This window comes from Gopherus evgoodei, chromosome 1, assembly GCF_007399415.2.
Source record: "Gopherus evgoodei ecotype Sinaloan lineage chromosome 1, rGopEvg1_v1.p, whole genome shotgun sequence".
NCBI classification, from domain to species: domain Eukaryota; kingdom Metazoa; phylum Chordata; order Testudines; family Testudinidae; genus Gopherus; species Gopherus evgoodei.
Genome location: NC_044322.1, coordinates 117,279,644 through 117,297,993, shown reverse-complemented (window position 1 = coordinate 117,297,993; position 18,350 = coordinate 117,279,644). Strand labels below are relative to the sequence as shown.

The 18,350-nt window shown below is 42.0% G+C and overlaps 1 protein-coding gene and 1 long non-coding RNA gene across 2 annotated transcripts in view; one reads left to right on the top strand and one right to left on the bottom strand.

Moving 5' to 3' along the window:
• Positions 1 to 18,350, top strand: part of LOC115655047 (mitogen-activated protein kinase kinase kinase kinase 4-like) — a 162,049-nt gene that overhangs the window by 11,403 nt on the left and 132,296 nt on the right. The gene's annotated exons all lie outside the window — the stretch shown is intronic.
• LOC115655056 lies at positions 108 to 9,211 on the bottom strand. Its single transcript, XR_004001323.1, has 3 exons — positions 9,033 to 9,211; positions 7,214 to 7,216; positions 108 to 117 (listed from the first exon to the last, which is right to left on the bottom strand). It is a non-coding gene; the product is annotated as an uncharacterized LOC115655056 (long non-coding RNA).

The following is an 18,350-nucleotide window of genomic DNA, read 5'->3' as shown; positions in this document are numbered from 1 at the left end:
TGAGATGAGCTCTTGGTTTAAAAACAGACATGTTGTCTACCTCCACTCTTATGTCCACAGCGATAAGCTTTTTGAATCTTTTTCTCCTTGAGAAATTGTGCTTGTACAGAGGCTATACTTATTTACTTTTTAGAACAGAGCTATAGGAATACCTAAACACAACATGACCAAAATAGATTGGTTGAGAATAAATATCTGACATCAAATGTGTTTATCTCATCAAAGATAAGTTTATCTGCTTGCCTGGTACCCTTCCCCCAAAAAACAAACAAACAAAAAAAAACCAAAACAAAAACCCTGACTTTTGATTGTCAGCTCTGTTAGTGCATACTTTCCTTTAGCCCAAAGTCAAACTGCGCAGCTTCCTGCAGCTCCTGTTGGCCGGGAACATTGAACTGAGGCCACTGGGAGCTGTGTGTGGCCATGCCAATGTAAATAAACTGTCTGGTGACCCGCCAGTGGATTACCCTGATGGGCTGCAGGTTGCCCACCACTGGTCTAAAGCCAGTGCTGAATCTAACTGCCCAGATGCAACTGTATTTCTCTCTTCTTCCCCGCAGTAATTGACTAAACCATTTTTTAGGTAGAGTGGTTTAAAAAAGATCTTGGATAATTTATCTTGCCCCTTACTTACCATGGATTAATAGCTTATTGAGACTTCTAAAATTTGGTATACCTGTGCAGTTCAGGTCAGTTTCACTTAAGGATAATTCCAAGGGAATTTTATTGTGTGAGATATTGGTGGCTTTAAAAAAACAAAAACCAAAACAGTTTAAGAATTCATTAAATTAATCATGTATGTTAAACCAAAATTGCAAATATTTCTGGTTTTTTTTTTTGTTTTTTTTTTAAGTTGCTGCTATGTGCGTAACTTACTAGTTGTACCTAGATATTATGGAGGATTCAGTTACTGATCCTGTATCGCAAGATGTAGACACAAAGGAGTGTGTCAGGAGCTGTAGGGAAGCCTATACTGTAAAAGTCCTTTATTTAAGCAGTGGTATTTAAAAAAAAGTGTGTCATATTTAATATATCATATGCACACAAATTCAGAGAAATGTTTGTGCATTTGCACGAATGCAGTGAGTAGGTTCTTTAAATTTCGCCAAGCAGAGCTGGCATGTTCTTGTTTAAATTGCCACCTTCCCATGTGTTTCTGGTGTAGTCTTGTGGGGGAGGAAAGAATGGTGGTCTATTAATAGCTACTGTACAACTTCCCCCCCTTCATCTATTACAGATCCCTTGAATGCTTTGAATAACAAATTAATGAAAACCTTATATAATACAAGTGCTGGAAAAGGCACATATCCTTTCTCCTACCCCCCAAAAAGAGTAAAAATCTTCTTAATCTTTAGAGATTGCCGAGACTGCATTCTACGGGTTAAGCTCTAGCATGATGACAAGTGAATATGGAGAAAAATATTTCCAGTCATTTAAAATAAATTGGGGTTGCTAAATTGCTCAAATGTTAAAAAGGGGGGTGGGAAAGTATGTCATGATCTTTTTGAGTATATTATATGGTAGGGAATAAAACCTTTAATATTGACCTACTTGGATTTGTATTTAGGTTCAAAGAGCTCTTGTGAATGAGATAATTGTTTTGTGTCACTGGCTTGATGGTTTTCAATCTAGTGGCTTAAGGCAGAAAGTCAGTAAATCAGTGTGTCTGTGAACAAAGCTACCTTTGCTTAGATTTCCTGTGAGATAATGGAAAAATGCCCCGTTTTCATAATAGAAACAATAGTATGTTAGTTATTGACAAAACTTCTTTTTGGTTAAAGTTATCAAGTTGTGGAGGTAGAATGTAGTGGCAGCTCTTGTGCAAGCTGGAGTAGCGTACTGACTCTTCCTAGACCACAGGAATTTCAGTTACAGATCAAGGTGCCTGTTCCTCCCTGCTCCAAGGAAGGTATTCTGGCTGTTGTCTTAGGGCTTGGCTACACTTGTGAGTTAGAGCACATTAAAGGAGCCTCGGGTGCACTAGCTCACTACCTGTCCACACTGACAAGGCACGTAGAGTGCTCTGACTCCATTGCTAGAACGCTGCTGGTTCTCCATCTCAGCGAGTAAAATAAAGTTTGATGTGCTCCCGCTGGAGCGCCCCAGCGTTAGTGTGAATGAGGTGTTGCATTACTGTGCTCTGATCAGCCTCTGGAAATGCCCCATAATCCCCTTAAGTCAAGTAGCCACTCGTCATCATTTTGGATATGCCCTTTGAAAGCTCTGTTTGATAGCCGGCATGCTTATCTGCTCCGAGACAAAGCAGCCATTACTGTGGAATGCCGTGTGTGTGAGAGAGAGGTGCAGGAGAGGGGTTGGGGGGAGGGGGAGGTCTGCTGCTGCCTGAACTTACAAGACAGCAAGCTGACATGCTCTCAGCCCCCCCAAAACCTTTCCTCCAACATACACACAACACACTCCCTGTCACACTCCACCCTCCTACCCATTTGAAAAGCATGTTGCAGCCACTTGTATGCTAGGATAGCTACCACAATGCGTTGCTTTCTCTGGCCTTTGCAAGAACTGCTGATGTAGCCACACCAGTGTGCTGTCAGCTGTCAGTGTGGACAGACTACAGTGCTTTCCCTACTGTGCTCTAGGAAGGCTGGTTTAACTCAAAGCGCTCTATCTGCAAGTGCAGCCATGCCCTTAGAGTGCCTCTTCTGCTGTTGTGTTCCTCAAAATACTTATTTTATAGCTATAAGGGGTAACGTACGCAGGGAGTAGCATTTTATGGTTCCCATCTGTGGCTTTTTAAACTTTTTTGAATTGCAGAAGGGAGGAGGGAAGGAAGCAGAAGGTTGCAAATGCTCTAAGCAGTGTTTGTTACTTTGTTTTGGTAGGATAAGGTGTATTCATTTGGACACATTGTATAGAATTGTGTTAGAAGCACCTGTGTGGGAAGCTCCTTGACTTGTTGGAGAATGCAGTCATACGCTAGCACAATTAAGTGGGTTATAGTGGGTAAGAGAAGACAAATTAAATGAAAAGTTGTAATTGCACAGATACTTAAAGTGCAGTTCTAGTCAGAAAACTGACTTTAAAAATGGCACCACCTCTCTCACAATGGAGTTGGAGGGGACAGATCTACTGAGTCTTGTCTATTAGCCTTAGTGACTAAAATGATATTTTACTACTCTTTTTTTTTTTTTTTTTTCCCTCCTGGTAAGTCTGCAGAGTCAACACAGCTGAGAGAGTATGAGCTGGATTCTATTCCTCTTTGTTTGTCATTATCAAAAGTGTTCACTAAATTCAAATGTATTACACCTGTGCAAACCTTTTGAAGCCATTGGGTTGTAGAGATGTTAATGATGAAGGCATGATTTGGCTCACAGAGCCTTTATAACTTGTGATTATGCACAAGAAGTGATTTTAAAAAAAAATAACCCTCAGAAAAAACAATAATAAAACTCAGATTGAGCTGGCTGGGCTGGCAATTAGGAGAAAAACAAGTATCTTTTTACCTGTAAACTGAGCACATTTGATCTGGAATCAAAGATGCAAGAATCATGAAGCCCTCTAGAAAGCCATTTTCCTCATGGGACCACACTGAAACTTGCCATTTAATCAAGGTTAGATGAAGAAATGACTTTAAATTTCCTTGGAAGAACTTTGTATTCAGGTTCCATTAACTGCATTCCAGTTACCAAATGTATTATCAGCAGAGAGTCCTGTGGCACCTTATAGACTAACAGACGTTTTGGAGCATGAGCTTTCGTGGGTGAATACCCACTTCGTCAGATGACTTAACTCAAATGTATTATGTTAACAGCTAATAGTGGAAATTACTAGACTGGTTTTGGTAAATATTTTACATAGTCAAAGCTTTTTATAGCTTGCCAGCCAAAGAAGATGTTTGTTTGTTTGTTTGTTTGTTTGTTTGTTTGTTTGTTTGTTTGTTTCCTTCTTCTACAGGCTAAGCACTGTGTAACTAGCAACAGTACAAACTTCTTCCCTTAGAGCCTTGTTTATAATCTGACCATGAGACCCCGTTCTTTCTGTGTAAGTAGAGATGATTCTGTGTGAATACTGTCCAGTCATGGGTTTCTTTAGAAGCATGCTTGATATATGTACTTCAGTATGTTGAATTACTTAAGTTTCTTTTATGAATGACTCTGGGCTGCTATGAAGGATGTTGAAGACAGCACACTAAATTTACTAGTGACTTGCATCTGAATCAGAACAGAGCGCCCTATCATTTGAACCAGTGGTTCTCAGCCTGGGGTCTGTTGCCCATGTGTTAGGGGTTTGCGAAAGACTTAGACTGAAAACTGACTGAACAGAATTCAGCTTTCTTCAGAGACAATAGATTTCCAGAGGGATCCGCACCTCCATTTGAAATATTTTTGGGGTCTACAGATGAAAATAAGCTGAGAACCACTGAATTAAACCACCTCATTTCAGTAGGAATTTTGCATTATGTCAACAAGGGTCCTGTGGGGAGAGTATGAAATGAACTATTCTTCTGCAAATATCTGGTTTCATGATCTGAATGTTTTTGAATGAAGTTGCTTCTCTTGCTTTGTTGAGTGGTGGGAATTATATCTTTAACAGATTTATGCAGACTGTGTGACATATATAATTTATACATGTAAATATAATTTGACGCAAAAATAAATCGAACAGCATAATAGTGCAATAGAACGAATCCTTCGTATTACAGCGTGTGAGTGTGTGTTCATTTTATTAATGTATTTTTTCCCTCCCCCTGGAAATTTATGGGGCAGATCCTCGGCTGGTGTTACTTTTAGTAGTTCTGTTGAAGTTAAAGGAATTATTCTGAATTACATCAGATGAAGCTCTGGCTCCTGTGTGAACTATGGAGAAGGAGTTAGCACATTTTCATTGAAGGTTGGGCTTTCACTTAAAACTTCATATAAAATATACATTTCTCATATCACCATTTAACATCTAATGTCTCCCAGGTCTTTGCCTCTCTCCAATATTTCTGTTTTTTACTTTCTTTCATCTTCTCTCTAAGGAAAATGTCATATCTAAGTGTGCCTATCTTCAGATGTCCCTCCACACACCTTTTTCTCTCTCTCATCTGTGCACTATTTGCTACATTTTTCTTCTCTCCCCTGGATTAAAAATCTCCTCGTTCCCTCTTTCTCTCAATCTTACTACTACTCCTTACAGTACCTTCAAAGAGCTTAGCTATGTCTGTGCAGTTTTTGTACCAATTTAACTGTGTGTGTTTGAAAACAGATATGGTTACATTGGTGCAACCCCAAGTATAGATGCAATTCTACCAATATAAAGGTTCTTATTTCTCTACATTAATTTCTCTCCCTTTCTTGTTCTTAGATCCTCTTCAGATCCTTCCCAGGGTCCATTTTTTGGGGTTAGAGGGGGTGGTAACAGTTGTTAGCCTGCATTACCTTTTCTGTGCAGGGGGAGGGGTTGTCCTTTCTTCTGCCCCCTTTCCTCACTGGAGTGAGAGGGGATATAGCAGATGGATATTCTTCTCCTTCTAGCAAAAACCCAGGATTATTTTTCTTTTGGGGAGTGAAAGAATCCTCTCCATCTCTTGAAGCTGCGGTGATTTAAGAACATACGAATGGCCATACAGGGTCAGGCCAATGGTCCATCTAGCCCAGTATCCTGTCTTCTGACAATGACCAGTGCCAAAATGCTTCAGAGGGAATGAACAGAATTGGGTGACTTATCAAGTGATCTGTCCCCTGTCATTCAGTACCAGCTTCTGGCAGTCAGAGGCTTAGGGACACCCAGAGCATGGGGTGGCATCCCTGACCATCTTGACTAGTAGCCATCGATGGACCTATCCTCCATGAACTTATCTGAATCTTTTTTGATCCCTGTCATACTTTTGGCCTTCCCAGCATCCTCTGGCAACAAGTTCCACAGGTTGACTGCGTGTTGTGTGAAGAAATACTTTCTTATATTTGTTTAAACCTGCCACCTGTTAATTTTATAGGGTGACCCCTGGTTCTTGTGTTATGTGAAGGGGTAAATAACACTTCCTTATTCACTTTCTCCACCCTAGTCATGATTGTATTAGACCTCTCTCTATATAGAAGCACCTGAGCGAGGACCTGCTATTGAGAGCTCCGAAAGTTGCTCTGTTCAGTGTTCCTGCTGGATTCGCGTGTGAGTGGGAGCTGAGTGCTGCTAGGGAGAGACTTGAGTTCTCTTTCAGAGATGTAAAAGCCCCGTGGTCAGAACATCTCGCAAAGGAGGTTTGTGGGGATTGTATGGGTACTTCTTTACCCACCTGCTTGCTGATCTGTTAGCCTCATGTTGCCATATAGCAGTGGTCCCCAAACTTTTCAGCGTCACACCCCCTCTTACTCCTGTCTATGCCACCCCTCGGAGCTGAGGCCAGAAGCAAGGCCATTGCTTCTGGGGGGTGATGGTGATGGTGGTGGTGGAGATGCAGACAGGGGTAAGGGGGCTGAGGCTAGGGACACAGCTGGGGGGCGGGGCTGGGGCAGGGAGAGGGGCCGGGCTGGGAACAGAGAAGCAGCCAGGGGCCAAGGCTGTGGCGGGACCAGGAGCTGGGGCCACAGCTGTGGGCAGGGCTGGAGCAGAGCTGGAGTGGAATAGGGCTGAGTGGTGCTCCCTCATCGCTTTCCTGTGCGGGGCCCCCTGAACATTACTCCAGGCGTGCCCCACAGTTTGGGGACCTCTGCCATATGGAGTGACTGCTGCGTAGGGGGAGTGTGCAGAGGGAGCTCGTAAAGAATCTGTCTCCTAAAGCCTGTCTTAGACTTGGACTTTAAATTTCAGGTTAGCATAGGGTAACTAACCCTGTTTTTAGAAGTCTCATCCACACAGGGCCTTAGGCATTATGCCTTAATGTGCTAACCTCACGTTTTAAACTGTGGACTAGACAAACCCCCTGAGGCTGTGACACTCATCGGAGGTGGGGAGAGTTCGCCTTTGCTAGAACCCAACTACAAAACTACCAACAGACAGTAGTAAAATGTGGAAATCTCTTCCCTCACTAACTCCTGTGTGACTCAGAGTTTTTCATGTGATGCTATTTACTCTTTATTTTTTTTCATAGTTCTTAACTTCTTTCCTTCTCTTTAACATCCCACCCCCGTAACTTAATGTTCAAAATAATATATAAATTTAATAAAACAAAACAAACTCCCTTCAATCTTGAAATAAAATGTTGGGGCTAATGCCTGCTTGTTTTTGAAGCTGAGGGACTGATTTATTCAGTGACTTCATTCTTTCATAGGACAAACTAATCCTCTGACTTGTGGTGAGAAAGATAGGAACATAGTCGCAACATAGTATTTTGTGAAAAGTTAGATGTGGGTGCATGACAGAGACCCTGCTCTTTGGTCCAAGTTTCTCCTTGATGTAAGTAGGTGCAACTCCCATTGACTTCAGGACTTAACATGGTACACCTCTACCTTGATATACCATGATCCGGTATAACACGAATTTGGATATAACGTGGTAAAGCAGCGCTCTGAGGGATGGGGCTGCGTGCTTTGGCGGATCAGCGCGTCAGCATGTCTGGCTCCAACACGCTGTTCTGAGTGGCGGGTTAAGGGTGGGAGGGAGGTGGGAGGCGGGTGGGCAGGCGAATGGAGAGGTGAGTGGCAGGCAGGAGGTGGATGAGGAGGCAGGTGGGCAGGAAGACGGCGAGTAGGAGAGCGGTGGTCAGGTGGACATAGGGAGTGCGCCAGACAGACAGTGAGGAGACTCACGGACAGGTGAACGTCGGACAGACGGGCGGATAGGTGGGGTGAGGAGGTGAGCAGTGGGCAGGTTGGAGTGCTGCGTGGACGGTGATGAGACTAGCAGGGAGGCTGATTTGTTCCGGGACCTGCACCCCTCTAGGGACTGCTCTGACATGCTGCTCTGAGAGGCGTGTTAAGGGTGCCGGGCCAAGGCTGAGGGGTTGGGTAAGGGGCAGAGGGTCTTGGGGACAGTTAGGGCACAAAGAGCCTTCCCTACCCGATATAATGCGGTTTCATCTACATCACGGTAAGATTTTTTTCTCTCCCAAGGACCATGTTATATCGGGGTAGAGGTGTACTCTGATTTTTAAGTCTTGGAGCAGCCTAGCTGTGTGAAGGGATAGCTTGCTCAGTTCTCCACTATTCGCAACCACTGTATAAATACACCTTTCCTTTGAATTAAGTGGACTGACCACTTTATCCAAGGCTACTTGACGCCAGTGTTGGCACATTCAGAGCCGGTGGGAGGGAAAGTCTTAAACAACTTGTGGATAAATGCTTGGGAAAGGTTTATCTTCTTGGCTTTTTGAAAGCTTTTTCCCAAGTCTGTAAACAGGGCCTTGCTATTATCTTCAAATTGCCCCTTGAAGTCTTAAGATCTGCTTCTGCAAATCAGTTGGCTGTTTCATGCTCATGCTACTTCTCTGCATAGTTTTGAAAATGCATGCCTGGAGGGAAGTTTCGTTACAAATATTAGGAATACATTTTAGAAAAACATTCATTTTTTAATCTTTACACTTTTCAAAACATTCTGAATCATTACTACTCTAGCAATGAGTTTCAGAAAAAGCATTGGGACATTTCACTATTGATTCTGGTGCTGATGTTTGTTTAGAATCTCTTTTTAAGCAGTTAAAAGCTGTAACAAAAAAAGAGTCCTAATCAGTTCCATCACATGAAGGCAGATATAAAATTTGTCAATATTTAGCTATGTGCTTGTATACAAATGCAAGATGTCCAAATACTAGGATGGATGAGCTTGAGTGCCTGCTATTAAATGAGGATGTTGATATAGCAGGCATCATAGAAACTTGCTGGAACAATGATAATCTGTGGGATACAGTAATACCAGGGTTTAAAATATATAGGAATGACAGAGTAGGTCATGCTGGTTGTGGAGTGGTACTATATGTGGGAGAAAGCATAGAGTCAAATATATGGTAAAAATCTGAAATGAATCGAACAGTACCATAGAATCTGGACAGAAATTCATGTTTGAATAGGAAGAGTATAGCAGTGCGAATCTACTACCAATCACCTGACCAAGATGTGATCGTGAAATCACTGGGAGATTAGAGAGGTTGCAAAAACAGAAAACCCAATAATAATGGGGGATTTCAACTATCCCCATATTGACTGGTATATGTCACCTTAGGATGAGATGCAGAGAGAACATTTCTAGATACCATTAATGACTGCTTCTTGGAGCAGCTAGTCCTGGAACCCACAAGGGAAGAGGCCATTTTTGTTTCAGGCCAAGTGGAGTACAGGATCTGATCCAAGAGGTGAATATAGCTGAACTCTCAGTAATGGCAATTATAATGTACAGATGCTCCCTGACTTATGAAAGAGTTCCATTCTGGAACGCCTTGTGTAACTCAAATTTTAATTAAGTTGTAAACGTATACTGGACCATTATGCAAAAACAAACAAAAAACCCCCTCCAACTCCTATTTCTAGCCTATAGAACTTTTTCCATAAGTGCGGATTTGCGTAAGTCGGGTTTGGATAACCAGAGTGGGGCAGAGTCTGTATTTAAATGTAACATCCATGGGGGAGGGGGGAAGGAGAGATGAAGGGAGGTGGAATACCACAGAACCCCGCTACAATAGCGTTTAACTTCAAAAAGGGGAGCTACACAAAAATGAGGAGGCTAGTTGAATGGAAACAAGAAGGAACAAGAGTGAAATTCTTGCAAGCTGCATGGACACTTTTTAAAAATACCACAGTAAAAGCTCAGACTAGATGTATACTCCTCCTACTACCCAAATGCCAGCATGACTGAAAAACAGAGAAAGAGAAGTGGTTAGAGACAAAAAGGTATTTAAAAATTGAAAGTCAAATCCTACTGAGGAAAATAGAAAGGAACATAATGTCTGGCAAGTCAAGTGTAAAAAGTATAATTAGGCAGGCCAAAAAAGAATTTGAAGAGCAACTAGCAAAAGAGACAAAACCTACCAGCTTTTTTTTTTTTAAGTGCATCAGAAGCAGGAAGCATGCAAAATAGTCAATGAGGCCACTGAACAATCAAGCTGCTAAAGGAGCACTCAGGGAAGACAAGGCCATTTGGAGAAGCTAAATTAATTATTTGCATTCTTCTTCACTGCAGAGGATGTGAGGGAGATTCCCACACCTGAGCAACACTTTTTAGGTGCTACATCTGAGAACTGTCCCAGATTGATGTGTCAGTAGAGGAGGTTTGGAACAAGTTGATAAATATTAATAGGTTAACAGGACCAGAGGAACTCAAGGAACTCAAATTGCGGAACTACTAACTGTGATATGTAACCTATTGCTTCGGAGCCCCTGTACCAATTTTTAAAAAAGGCTTCAGAGGTGATCCTGTCAATTACAGGCCAGTAAGTCTAAATTCAGTATCAGGCAAATTGGTTGAAACTATAGTAAAGAATAGAATTATCAGACATATAGATGAACATGATATGTTGGAAGAGTCAATGTGGTTTTTGTAAAGGGAAATCATGCCTCACTAATCTATTAGAATTCAGCAAATGTGTGGACAAGGGTGATCCAGTGGATATAGTGAACTTGGACTTTCAGAAAGCCTTTGACAAGGTGCCTTACCAAAGGCTCTGAAAGAAAGTAAGGGTCAAGGGGGATAAGAGTGAAGGTCCTTTCATGGACCAGTAACTACGTATAGGATAGGAAACAAAGAGTATGAATAAATGGTCAGTAGTAAGGTAGATAGCAGGATCCCCCAGTGATCGGTACTGTGAACAGTGCTGTTCAGCGTATTCATAAATGATCTGGAAAAAGGGTAAACAGTGAGATGGTGAAGTTTGCAGAGAATACAAAATTACTTAATATAGTTGAGTCCAAAGCAGACTGTTAAGAGTTGCAAAGGGGTCTCGCAAATCTCTGTGACTGGTAAAGAAAATTGCAGATGAAATTCACTATTGTTAAATGCGAAGTAATACACATTGGAAAACACAATTCCAGCTATACATACAAAACCTTGGTGTCTAAATTAGTTACCACCACTCAAGCAAGAGATCTTGGAGTCATCATGGATAGTTCCTGAAAACATCTGTTCCATGTGCAGTTGCAATCAAAAAAGCTACTGGTGCTAGAAACCATAAGGAAAGGGATAGAAAATAAGACAGAAAATGTCATCATACCACTATATAAATCCATGGCATGCCAACATCTTGAATGCTTCTTGCAGTTCTGGTCACCCCATCTCAGAAAAAATATATTAGAATTGGGGAAAAAATATAGAAAAGTGTAGCAATGATTAGGGGTGTAGAACAGCTTCCAGATGAGGAGAGATTTAAAAAAACTGGGACTGTTCACCTTGGAAAAGAGACGAGTAAGGGGAGATATGATAATGTCTATAAAATCATGAATGGTATGGAGAAAGGGAACTGTGAAGTCTTATTTACTTCTTCACATAACACAAGAACCAGGGGTCATCCAATTTAATAGGCGGCAGATTTAAAACAAACAAAAGGAAGTACTTCTTCACAGAATGCACAGTCAACTTGTGGAATTTGCTGCCAAGGGTGAAGGCAGAAAGTATAAGTAGGTTCAGAAAAGAGTTAGCTAAGTTCATGGAGCAAAGGTCCATCCATGGCTATCAACGAAGATGGGCAGGAGTGCAAGCCTGTGCTCTTGCTGTCCCTAAACCTCTGAATGACAGGGGTTGGATCATACGATGATTGCCCTGTTACTGCACCAACAGAATTATTCCTTCTGTTGGCACATGCTGCGCTCACAGTAGGGGGCTACTCCAGCATAAGATCTGTAGTGTAGACATGGCATAATAGAACCAAAAGAATGATCCTTCCTCACATTCTCTCTCCATAGTGTTTCCGCAATCCATAACTTTTAAAGAAGTTGTATTGTAAGAATGGTTACTTAGCATATATAAAGTCACTGCTCATTTGTGTGTGCGTAAAGGAGAGGAGGGTGGGGGGAGAAATCTTCTACTGACTCATCCATAGCTTTCTGTAATGGGCATTTATAACATGGTGCACTGGGCTCTGGAAATGAAGTCACTAATATCACCTAGCTTAGAACAGCCATGTGGAGGGAGTGGCAGAAAAAAAGCAAATGCCACAGCTATTTTACAGGCAAAACCTTTTTTTTTTTTTTAAATAAAAAGTCAAAGCTGTAAATATTGTAAAAACAATCCTCTCTAGCATTTATTTGACTGTCATCCCCACCCTGCCATGCTCAAATTCAAAACAAATGTCATCTAACGTATAATTTCTCCAGTCCTGATAGCAAACATTACTCTCTCCCACAATATAGTTAAGAACACTAGACTGGCCATACTAGGTCAGACAAATGGTCCATTAGGCCCAGTATCCTGTCTGTTGACAGTGGCTGATGCCAGATGCTTCAGAGAGAATATACAGAACACCACCTCCCCACACAATGTGAACCTTGCTGGCAGGAGCACTTTTCTGTTTGCATAGTTGCCATCTACACTGAGGGTTCTGTCAACAGAGCTGTGCTGTTAGTTGCAGGGGAAGGGAGGGAACACCCTCTTGACCTACATAGACATGCCTATATAAGTGTAGCCCAAACCTGGCCTTTTCCAAGGTTCTGGCTTTACTACAGTTTTAGGCCCCAGTCCTGCAAGCAAGCTGATCTGTGTGGGTGGAACCCGTGTGACTGTAGATAAGCTTGCAAGATCAGGGACTTAGGGAGTAGGTGTAGTAGTTTATCAAATTCATTATAATGAAAACAGTAACGAAGGAAAACAGTAGTGAAGGAAACCTAAAATGTTATGGGACTGTCCTTTGAATCTGCCACTTGGTCAAGTTTTTCTTTGTTGATTAGAAGTCCTCTACACAAATGCAAGGGTCTTGCACTGTTTGGGAAGAATTTTTAAAATGCATCTTGAGGTTACATGCCCTTACGTTTTGACTCATACCTTATTATCTTATATCTGATATTTCTTCACTCAGCAGGAAGCGGGTGGGTGTTTAAGGTACAGGAAATCGTATGCAGCCACATTTACCAGCTTGCATTCTTTACCTACCCAGGTGAAGCACAGTTAGTCATCTACCCAAATTTTCTCTTAATGGCCTCAGGCAAATACTTTGGCTCATGTAATGGTGCACTGGAACACAAGTACTGGGGATAGAGTCAGGGTGGATTTGATTTAGACACTAGTAAGGAAGACTCGGTTTAATCATAGATTTTTACATAAAAGTGCATTCTTATTGGTTGTTATAACCTTAATACATATTAAGGAGGGATAGCTCAGTGGTTTGAGCATTGGCCTACTCAACCCAGGGTTGTGAGTTCAATCTTTGGGGGGACCATTCAGGGAACTGGGGTAAAAAACTGTCTGGGGATTGGTCCTGCTTTGAGCAGGGCATTGGACTAGATGACCTCCTGAGGTCCCTTCTAACCCTGATATTCTATGATATTTCACAACTCAGAGATAGATGTAGGTTTCATTTTTAGAAGATACACACTATGCATTGTTAAACCGATTTATTTTGAAAACTTTTCAGATTAGTTTTACAGCTATATCAGAAAATGAATGATTGGTTATTTCATTTATCAAAGGTATTTGAAGCAGATATTTATGAAGTCATTGGGAGGTGAACTATCTCCAATTCAACACGTTAATCATTAATATTTGGAGGATTTTCTTGCCATCCTGTATTAGGAGGAGAACATCACCAGACAGACATTTAAATTGTTTTATTTAACTAAAACAACAACGTTATGTATTCTGAATCTTTTTTTTCAACAGCAAACATATAATATTTTAACAAAACAAAGCGTATGAATTTTTGAATTTAGTTAAACATTCAAGTTTTTTAAAATCAGGCTTGTTTTTGTAAAAATTGTTTTAAACTAAAATAGTTAAATTTTTTTTAAAGAAAAACAAAAATTAAATCGACTATGTCAGCCAGGTCAACACGAGAAACTTACAATATTGGCTTCTGCAGCTAACTTAGTCGTCTTCACCGTCGTTTTCCTGTTTGTTCATAATCTGGAAAAGAAGAACAAGATTTCCTGCTTTTTCAGGGCCCAAACAATTTCTCAGTTTGGAATGAATTAGTCCGAAGGAAGAAAATATTCTTTCTACACCTGCAGAAGAAGCTTCTGCTGTTAAGTGAGATTATCACGTCAAGAGTCTATGAATCCAAGTGCTTAAGTGGCTTCTACCAGTTCACTGGTTTGACTTTCTTTAAAACATCATCAGCAAACCTATTTCTTGAATGGTTCCCCCTTAGCTGTGAAGTTTATCATCATTGGCATTATGAAGGGATGATTGCTGGATGCATTTTATCAAAAAGATAAAAAAATCCAATTTTTTTTTTAGATCATTGATTTTTATCCACCCTGGATAGAATAGAGCAGCAGGGCAACCAGTGATGGTACCTTTATGTACATTTAATCTCCAACCATACATGTAGTCAAGTATCAGAGGGGTAGCCGTGTTAGTCTGGATCTGTAAAAACAGCAAAGAGTCCTGTGGCACCTTATAGACTAACAGACATATTGGAGCATGAACTTTCGTGGGTGAATACCCAGTTCGTCGGATGCATGTGACAAAGTGGGTATTCACCCATGAAAGCTCATGCTCCAATATGTCTGTTAGTCTATAAGGTGCCACAGGACACTTTGCTGCTCCAACCATACATGTAGAAATTATTGCTATATTTTTATTCTACCAAGTCTTGCTAATTATCCCTCTAAATAGCAGATAACAAAATAAAATGACCCAAACACTCAAATTTGAGTGCCTACAGTTTTGGCTGAGATATTCACTTTGCTACTGGTTTTCATTGAAGGTGTAGGGTTTTTTTTGTTCTGTGGTGTTTTTTTTTTCTTTTTTTTTCCTCAAGAGATCTCTCCTTCCTTCCTCCCTCATCTGAAGGAGGTGACAGGGGGATTGAGCCAAGACTGTTCTTTAGGTATTAGGAGGTACTCAGAGGAGTTTCTGTGAGAATGCCATCTGGTTCATTTGTGGAAGATCCACATTGATTCCACAAGCAAATGATTTAGAAAGGCGCGTGTGTGTGTGCGCGCGCATGCTCTTGAGCTAAAAGAAGGATGAAATGATGATGTTTAGGGTTTGGGGTTTGAGAAAAGCAACCAGCTCTATATATCGGTCTGTGTGTTTCCTAGCAGCAGAAAATACTTAGCTGAAAGTCCAGGTAAATGGGCAAAATCTGAAAGGCAATCCTTCTGAAAGGATTTGATGCTGACCTGTTTAATGCGATAAGTAGACAAAAGTTTCTAATCATTGTTAATTGCTTCTGTATGGCAAACTCAATAATAAAATGTGTTCTTAAATAGTTGGGAATCGCTTCCTTCTCTCTATTGACTTGGGCATGGCTGTAGCTGAAATGTTTATAACTATTACTGCTATCTGGGAAGGGTTTAAATTACAGCACATATCCAACTTCACCCTTTTGAGTGTTTGGATCCCTAGTGCAAATCCAAGGGAGACATTCATTTTGCCCTCAGACTTAGATCCATGTTTGTCCTGCTCTGCTGAAGTCAACCCTTTCTGTGCCGCAGTCTCAGTGCAGGGATTGTTTAAAAGAGCAGGGTGATTATTTTATAGAGTGAAAACGTGCCACACAAAGGCAGTGTGCTGTCTAAGGACTGTTCTGAGGCACCAAAGGGATTAAAGGACATAACTTAGAAAGGTATCCTCTTATGTCCATGATAAGAGGCACTGAACATGCAGAGGGAGAGGAGGTTAGCACCCCTCCTGCCCATCTTCAAAAGTAGTGTTCAAGAAAGGACAATAATTTAGCTAACGTACATCCACAGATCAGCTCTTTAAATAAAAATCAGTAAAGAGTAAAGAAATGCATCCTGGGAACAGATTAAGCCACATGCTTGGAAGAAGGAAATTTCTCTTAAGCTCAGTTGTGATAGTGGCTTGTGTAAGGGTTTTTTATATTAAATATTTGATAAATCTGTAGTAGTCTAGAATTCTGGTTTTGGTTTTAATTATTTAAGATTTTAAGCCTGAAGAGCATTGACATTGCATTCCACCCCCCCGCCCCGACATTGTAACTTAATCCTTTCTTGTAAGTGGCAAGTTGTGCTTTCTAGAAAATTATATTCATAGACATTACCTCCAATTAAAATAACGTGTGATGCAATGATCCTATTTCCTAGCAGTCTGAGAGTGATTACTTGGTTATAATCATAGTCTTATAATTGGAGATGTACAGAACAATCCCTGCAGAATTAGTGATAAATTTCTAACTATAGGAGGCCTGATGTCAGGAGCAAAGCTGTTTGACATTTAGTGCATCAGAAGTGTTAGATTTGCCTTGTTACTATGGATGTATTCTATGAAAAAATACCCACTTTCTTCTTCTTGCCCCACAGTATCCTGTTCTAGTGTTACTGGTAGCATCTGTGTGTTTGGGGGGAGAAGAGTGACATCCTCCTGCCCCTCCCCTTTTCCTCCTCCTCTACATCCCTATTTTCCTTGAGATTCGATAGCCTTTTTATTATGACACTGATAAAACTTGCCTGTAGCGAGGAAGAGGTTGTTGTCAACCCTATGTTTCAAACATATAGGGAGGGATGTGTGAAATGCATATAACTGAACTTCAGTCTTATAAATGTGTGGCCTCAGATACTCATGCTGCTCACACTGGTTGGCTTGCTTGTTTGCATTGCTTCTGGTGGGCATCCGTGGGACTCCTCACCATTAACTGAATAAAGGTTGGCGCTTTCACCTGATTGCTAGTTAGCTGCAGTTAATAGGCTTTTTGCCATTCAGGGATTGTTTATGCAAACTTGTCCTTCTATAGAGTCTTGGACAAAGACCATTTGTATTGAGCAGGTATACCTACTTTTGTCCTTTTCTTCTCTTTGCAGTTTCCTGACCAGCACTCCGTTGTTTTGAAAACATTGAATGGTGGGAGGTTGAAGGAGAAAATATAAACAATTCCTGGGAGCTGTTCAGCACAGCCTGGTGATACTTTGTTGCTGGTTTTCACATAGTTTGCAGTGATCCAGCACATCCAAGCCTGTGGGGAAAAATTAATTTTTAATTTTTCTGGCAGTATAGTGGTCCTTAATGAAGGTGTGGGGGTGGGGGGGAGAAGGGAAGTGGGTGTAAGTTAAAGATAAAATTGCTGATCCTGTGTGAACAGTTGTAATGCTGACCCGTAAAGATCTGGTTTTATAGTCTTTACAGAGTTGAGTGTTGGTTTTTTCCCGCCGGATTTAGGCCTACCTCTAACCTGAGGGTTTTTCACACATGCCACCACTTGGCCAGACACAAGTGACAATGGAATTGCAGAACTGGAACATTTGGCTGAGGGCTTGTCTACATCAGAAAGTTGCAGCGCTGGTGAGGGAGTTACAGCGCTGCAACTTTGAAGGTGTACACATCTGCAGGGCATCACCAGCGCTGCAACTCCCTGTTTGCAGCGCTGGCCGTACTCCCGTTTTGTCTCGGGTGTAGAAGATCCAGCGCTGGTGATCCAGCGCTGGTAATCCAATGTAGACACTTACCAGCGCTTTTCTTGACCTCCGTGTAAGGAGGAAGCCTCTGGTAATCAAGCTGGTCTCCTTTCCCGGTTTGCTCTCTCGTTCCCGGAACCCCGAGCAAGCAGGTCTCCTTCCCTGCGGTTTGCAGGGTGGCTCCGGGAACGCGAGAGCAAACCGCGGCGAAGCTGGTCTCCTTTCCCGGTTTGCTCTCTCGTTCCCGGAACCCCGAGCAAGCAGGTCTCCTTCCCTGCGGTTTGCAGGGTGGCTCCGGGAACGCGAGAGCAAACCGCGGCGAAGCTGGTCTCCTTTCCCGGTTTGCTCTCTCGTTCCCGGAACCCCGAGCAAGCAGGTCTCCTTCCCTGCGGTTTGCTGGGTGGTTCGGGGAACGCGAGAGCAAACCGCGGCGAAGCTGGTCTCCTTTCCCGGTTTGCTCTCGCGTTCCCGGAACCCCGAGCAAGCAGGTCTCCTTCCCTGCGGTTTGCAGGGTGGTTCGGGGAACGCGAGAGCAAACCGCGGCGAAGCTGGTCTCTTTTCCCGGTTTGCTCTCGCGTTCCCGGAACTCCCCTTGAAGCCGCCCAACAGCGCTGCAGTGTGGCCACATCTAACACCACTTGCAGCGCTGGTTGCTGTAAGTGTGGCCACTCTGCAGCGCTGGCCCTATACAGCTGTACTAATACAGCTGTAACAACCAGCGCTGCAAAATTTTAGATGTAGACATGGCCTAAGTGAGTGAGCACCTCTTGTCAATGTCCCTGCTTGCTCTTTGGTGACAAAAGTGGTCAGCATGGTTCTGAACTCTGTGTGTCCTCCAGAATAGTCCCTACTATAGTTTACCCTGAGTCTCACTGGGTCTTTCCTACAAGGGTTGTGTGTGTAAAATGGCTCAGGTGCTGGATGAAGGTAAGAGCAAAAAACTAAACAAAATACCTCACTGTGACAAAATGTATAATT